At 43.1% G+C, this 6,268-nt stretch overlaps 1 protein-coding gene across 1 annotated transcript in view; it reads right to left on the bottom strand.

Annotated features, from left to right (window-relative positions):
• The window catches only part of Erc1 (ELKS/RAB6-interacting/CAST family member 1), a gene marked incomplete at its 3' end in the record, with an annotated part of 132,147 nt that extends 126,162 nt beyond the window's left edge, over positions 1-5,985 (bottom strand). The window contains exon 1 of the mRNA XM_028761122.1: positions 5,892-5,985. The remainder of the gene's footprint in view (positions 1-5,891) is intronic.
• Positions 5,986-6,268: the final 283 nt, after the last annotated feature.

The raw sequence follows: 6,268 nt of genomic DNA on the forward strand, positions 1-6,268 counted from the left end.
GTTCAATTCCCAGCACCTATCTGGCAGCTCACAACCATCTATAACTCCAGTTTCAAGAGATCCAATGCCCCTTCCCAGACACCTCAGACACCATGCACACTCGCAGGGCATAGAGGGCACAGACATAAGAGTAGGCAAAATACCCATACACTTACAATGGAATAATGTGGGTTTTTTTTAAAAGTTTTTAACAAAAAAAGAGAAATAGTGATTAAAAGAGAAATAGAAAAATTAAGATGGAATGGAAGAAACTGTTCCCTGAGTTCTTGATATGATACATTTACTATCTCAGCATATAATATTATATATATAAGAATAGAAACAAAAATCACAGACATCTTCTTTGTTCATTTTTAACTTTTCTAATAAATCCAGGCAAATAAAAGAACTGACTGATGCTTGTACCTGTCTCATCTACCTCACACCAGGATACTGAGTCAGTCATCTGTGTTGCTAGACATTACAGTCAAGCTGAGTTCTTGTACCCAACATGCTGGCACATCTAACAGTGACAGAGTTGATCATTTCTTTTCCTCCTGTAGAACATCACGAGTTTCTAGCTTTCCTTCTCTCTTTTTTTTTTTTTTTTTTTTTTTTTAGACAGGGTTTCTCTGTTTAGCCCTGGCCGTCCTGGAACTCACTCTGTAGACCAGGCTGGCCTCGAACTCAGAAATCCACCTGCCTCTGCCTCCCAAGTGCTAGGATTAAAGGTGTGCACCACTACCGCCCAGCTCTGGCTTTCCTTCTTATTCAGTGACTTTACTCTGTCAGTTCCTCTGCATTTCTCCAGGATATCTTGCAGGTTTTGGTAAGGTGAAGGCCATAAAACTAGAGGTGTTTGTTTATTGGTTAGCTATTGCGCCCCCAATGCCTAAGGAGCACCTAGAATCATTCTAACTTCAGGACAGGGTGAATACATAAATGAATCTGTCCCTGGAGCTCAGAGGCTTGGATCTCTTCTCTATCTAAACTCACTATCTGATGCTCTCAACCTGCCACAGTTTTAAATCCAAGAAGAAATCGCTTACTTTTCTTGCATATCTCCCCTGAACTTCCAGAATTCCCCTAAACATGCTTCAACTCCTGTCTTCACCCTCGTACTAGTTGTTCAAGCAAAAACCTCACTTATTCTTTAATATATTTGCATTCTAAATTCAATCAGTACAACTTCTCTACCCTCAATATATACTCAAAATCCAACTACCTCTCACTATTTCGTTTCCTATCACTTGGTCAGAGCCATTCACATCAGAAACATCACCAATCTCCTGCCTACTGTGCTTATTTCTAGCTCCCATCTGCCCTAAGGTCCCACAAAGTCGTAACAGCCATTCTTCTAAAACACTAGTCAGAGGACAAGGCTCCCTTACTTTACTCGGGTTATTTCCACTGGTCTACAAGCTTCTTGCTCCTGTCACCATGCCTTTCCTCCCTGCTACTGTGTCTTCCCCACCATGATCAACTGCATCCCTCTGAACTAAAAGCCAAATCCTTTCTCCCTGAAGTTATTTTTGCCAGGATGTTTAACATGGCAACAAGAAAAGAAGCTAAGGCAATGCTTATTAACATCCAATGTGTGTAATTTATTCATTTACCTATTTTATCATATCAGCTAGGATAAATGTTCCAAGAGATTTCAATATTTTTTCATACTAAGTACACACTTTATAGTCATATAGATGAATTATTTACTTATTTTATGTATATGAATGCACTGTAGTTGTCTTCAGACACACCAGAAGAGGGCATTGGATCCCATTACAAATGGTTGTGAGCCACCATGTAGTTGCTGGGAACTGAACTCAGAACCTCTGGAAGAGCAGTCAGTGCTCTTAACCGCTGAGCCATCTCTCCGGCCCCTGAGATTTCAAATATTTGTCTGCCTTGCCCCCTACTAGAGTCCTAGCACCTAAAACACTTGGCACATAGTACACGCTCAATGTTTGTGTATGTGTTTATTTAATAATTACATTATTTATTTTGTATTTGTGTGTGCACTGGTGCATGTGTGTATGGTGAACATGTGAAGGCCAGACAACAACTTGTAAGAATCAGTTCTCTTCTACCATTTCGGTCCTGCGGACTGAACTCAAGTGTTCAGCTTGGCAACAACTGCCAATACCTACTGAAACATCTCCCAGCCTTCAACATGTATATTTTAACTGAATGAGTAAATAATGCTCAAGGAATGACGTTCAAAAGGTGTTAACAAGCTAATTATGTGTCAAAACTGTTTTAACTACATTAACTCATTTAGCCATCCTAAAAGGTTAAATACTATTGCTATTATTCTAATTTTTTAGAAGACTTTAGGCAGAGGTTAGAATTCAGAAATTGGGGCTGGAGAGATGGCTCAACAGCTAAGAGCATTTACTCTCTTTCAGAGTCATGGGTTCTGTTCCCAGGACCCACATCAGGCAGTTCTCAACAGTCTGTTAGCTCTAGGAGAGCCGATGCCCTCTGGCCCTCTGCATATATGTGGTATACATAAACTCACATATATGGATATATAAAAATATATCTTTTTTTTTTTTTTAAAGAAATTAAGGTTAAGGTCAGGCATGGTGGCACTTACTTTAGTCCCAGAACTTAGGAGGCAAAGGCAGGAGGATCTGAGTTCAAAGCCAACCTAATCTACAGAGCTAGTTCCAGGACAGCCAGTGCTATTCAGAGAAACCTTGTCTTGCAAAGAAAGAAGCCTAAGGCTAAGCAGCAATATCCCCTACACTATACAATGACAAGGCCAGGACTGGACATTCTAATTCCAGAACTTACGCTCCAAAACATGGAAAACCTCAAGCACCATACAACTCAGTTACATTCCACACAATCATGGCCCTTCACTCTCAAAATAGCTTATGTGCTACTTATTTGATTACGTATAGCACTTTGTTCCCTGCTTTCTCCATCAGTGTTTCTGATAGCTTCTACATAAAACACATTTAACAACTCCCATACTCCTTCCTACAAAGTGTAAACAGCATAAAACAGCAGCTGTTTCTCTGAGAACTTTCACTTTTAATTTTTTTTTTTAAAAAAAGGTGAATGATTGTATCTTTCTTTTTTCTTTTTTTTTTTTAAATTGGCTATTTTCTTTATTTACATTTCAAATGTTATCCCCTCTCCAAGTCTCCCCTCCGGAAACTCCCTATCCCATGCCCCACCCCCAAACCTACACTTTTAAATTTCTAGTTTGAAGCTGAGTTACAAGACTGACATAGTACTCTATGACTTTAGCAATGAAGAAAAACTTCAGTGGACTCAACAAGTATAGCATAGGGGATAAGAGGCAAACAACCTTAATTTTAAAAAGAAAGACAATTCTACACTATAGCCCAGTAAGATCTGGAACTCACTATGTAGCCCAGGCTAGCTTCAAACTCAAGAAATCTCAGCCTCCTGAGGGCTGGAATGACAGGTGTGAGCCACCACATTCAGCTAGCAACAAGACACTAAAGATTTCTTTTACGTTCAGTTATGAGGATGGAGAGTATGAATGAAGTACATGAGTGCAGGTGCCCAAGGAGCGCAGAAGTGGAAGTCAGACCACCCAGAGCGACTATAAACTGATCTATACACTCCATCAGTTAACTATCTTTGCCTCCATTTCCTATCAATCTCTACAAGTAGTTTTTTCTAGTCTAGAAAACAAGTAGTTTTCTAGAACAGAGTCTGTTCATGAAGTAAACATGAAAAACAGGCAGTTGGAGAACTACTGAACCTAACCTATGTATTTCCCTCTTGATTATAGAAAAGTACTCCCCTGGCCACTTCCCCAAGAAAATCTGGTATGCGGTAGGAAAGTTACTGTTTAAATTTGATTTTATAGCAGTTTCTCTTCTTCCTCCATAACTACTGAACTATTGAGAGCTGTGCCTCTTATTATATTATAATATATACTCATCAAAGGACCTGTTTTCTCAACAAGAAATAGTTTACGTCATAAGTGATAACACATGTACTATTATAATCTAATAGGAAGCAAGAATCCATAAAAGATTTAGGTTTATTGTGCTAAAGAGTAAAATCCTGACGGACACTGTCTTAGTAACGTCTCCCAACAAAGTAAGATACATGTCCCCACAGGGTACCAGAAGAACATTTTAAAATCACTTGACTCTGACAATATCCTTTAGAAATGGAGATACTTATGTAAAGAAAAAATTCTATTTCATTTTTTTAATGTTTAGTAAAGACTGAAATAAAGCCAGGTGCGGTGGCACATGCCATTAATCCTAGCACTTGGAAGACAGAAGCAGGCGGATCTTTGAGTGTGAGGCCAGCCTGGTTTGCAGAGCAAGTTCCAAGACAGCCAGGGCTACATTGAGAAATCCTGTCTGGAAAAACAACAAAACAAAAGGGGGAAAAAGATAACAATAAGTACAACTAAAAATAATAAAATAAAAGCAATCTTCAAGAAAGCCAGGCATGGTAGGTCATGTCTAATCTCTGCTCTTGGAAGGCTGAGACAGAAAAATCACAATAAATTAAAGGCCAGACTGGGATAGAGTGAATCCTTACCTTTAAAAAAAAATCTGAAAAATAGGGACATCCAGATAACTCAGCAGATAAAAGTGTGGCACAAGTCTAACAACCAAAGTTTGAACCTCGCCATCCACAGTGGGAGAACCAAGTCCCAAATGCTTTGACCTTTGACCTCAAAGAGGGAGGGAGTGATCCAGCCTGTGTGTGTGCACGAGTGCTGGCACACACGCATACAAAATGCATTTTTTTTAAATCCAAAAATAATCACCTCAGGGCTGGAAAAATGGCTCAGCAGTTAAGAGCATTGACTGCTCTTCCTGAGGTCCTGAGTTCAATTCCCAGCACTGACATGTGGCTCACAACCATCTGTAATGGGATCCGATGCCCTCTTCTGGTGTGTCTGAGGACAGCTACAGTGTATTCATCATATATATATATATATATCTCAAGTAAAAATCTTTTTAAAAAATCACCTCCAATTTATAAATGAACACAAAATGTATCAAGGTCTATTGAAAAACAAGGTGTAAGAGACAGTTGCACTTTAAATCCTTAAGCAATTTTCATACAATCACCACCACCAGAACTGTTCACAGTTCAAAGCAATCAGCCGCAACCACCTGCAACTATTACTCTGAAATACGCTTAGCAAAGAAACTACCTGAGTTCCAGGCCTTTTCTTAAGGGGTCAACTCAAAAATTAAAACTGGTACAAAGAGATCAAGCCCAAGAGCGGGGGTTGAGGGGGGGTATAGAAAAAGAAAAGCTGATAGCACTTTTGAGGGACTAAGAGTAATGAGACACACTCCTTCATGGTTGGCGGCTATAGAATGAAGTTGTCTAAACACCAATATCTTCCTTCTTGTGTGTAAAGACCTCATTCACTCACGCTCACAATTTACCTACCATAAGTCAACGCAAAGGGATTCTCTTCCCTCAGAGAATTCTACTCATCTGGCCAAGAAAAGAACCAAAACCCTAAAGTGGCAACGTGAGCTCTGCTGCTGCAGTACCCCCGCCAGCTACCTCCAAGGCAACAGCCATGCCTCGTTTTCCAACTGAAATACAACCTTTCCTCTTCTATCTCACCAGGTCCAAAATAATAAGATCATCTTAAACACTTTACATCTGATCCACCTTGGCCGCACCCCAACTCCAAGGTTCCCCAATATCCCCACATCATGCCTCCCACTCCCCGCTCTCGCTGCCGCCAGAAGCCCCCCACCTCCCACCTCCAGCAGAGATCCCTACCGCCAGCGCCTTCGCTCCCGCCCAATCCCGGAGCTCCGCAGGGCGCGGCCGCCGGTGGGCTCCGGTGCGCTGGGGCGGGGTCCGCCCTCCCGACCTCCCCATCCTCCTCCCCACCCCCGGCCCAAAAAGGAGGGGGAGGGGTCCCAAAGCCTCACCTACAGCTCCGCCCCTCCCCAGGGGCACTCTGCCCTGCCCAGCCAGGGCCGGGAGCGCCGAGCCGGATAGGAAACGACAAATGCCTCGGTGCCTGCGACCTCCGGGCAGTTCGAGGTTCCGCCTGACGAGCGAGCGGCTGCCGACGCGGCCGCCTTACTCTCCTCAGGGCCGCCGCTGCTGCTGCCGTAGCTGCTACTGCTTCCCGGACAGTCTGCCGCCAACACTACCACAGCCGCCGCCGCCGCCACAGCCACAGCACGACCGGCGCCCGCGACGTCACCATGCCCCGCCCCCCGCGCACACCTAGCACCGCCCCCTGTCGCCCGCGCGGCGCCCTTGTCCCGCCTCCGGCTCTCGCGTGCCGCCGGGCTTTCCC

Source organism: Grammomys surdaster, unplaced genomic scaffold (assembly GCF_004785775.1).
Source record: "Grammomys surdaster isolate TR1022 unplaced genomic scaffold, NIH_TR_1.0 126660, whole genome shotgun sequence".
Taxonomy (NCBI): domain Eukaryota; kingdom Metazoa; phylum Chordata; class Mammalia; order Rodentia; family Muridae; genus Grammomys; species Grammomys surdaster.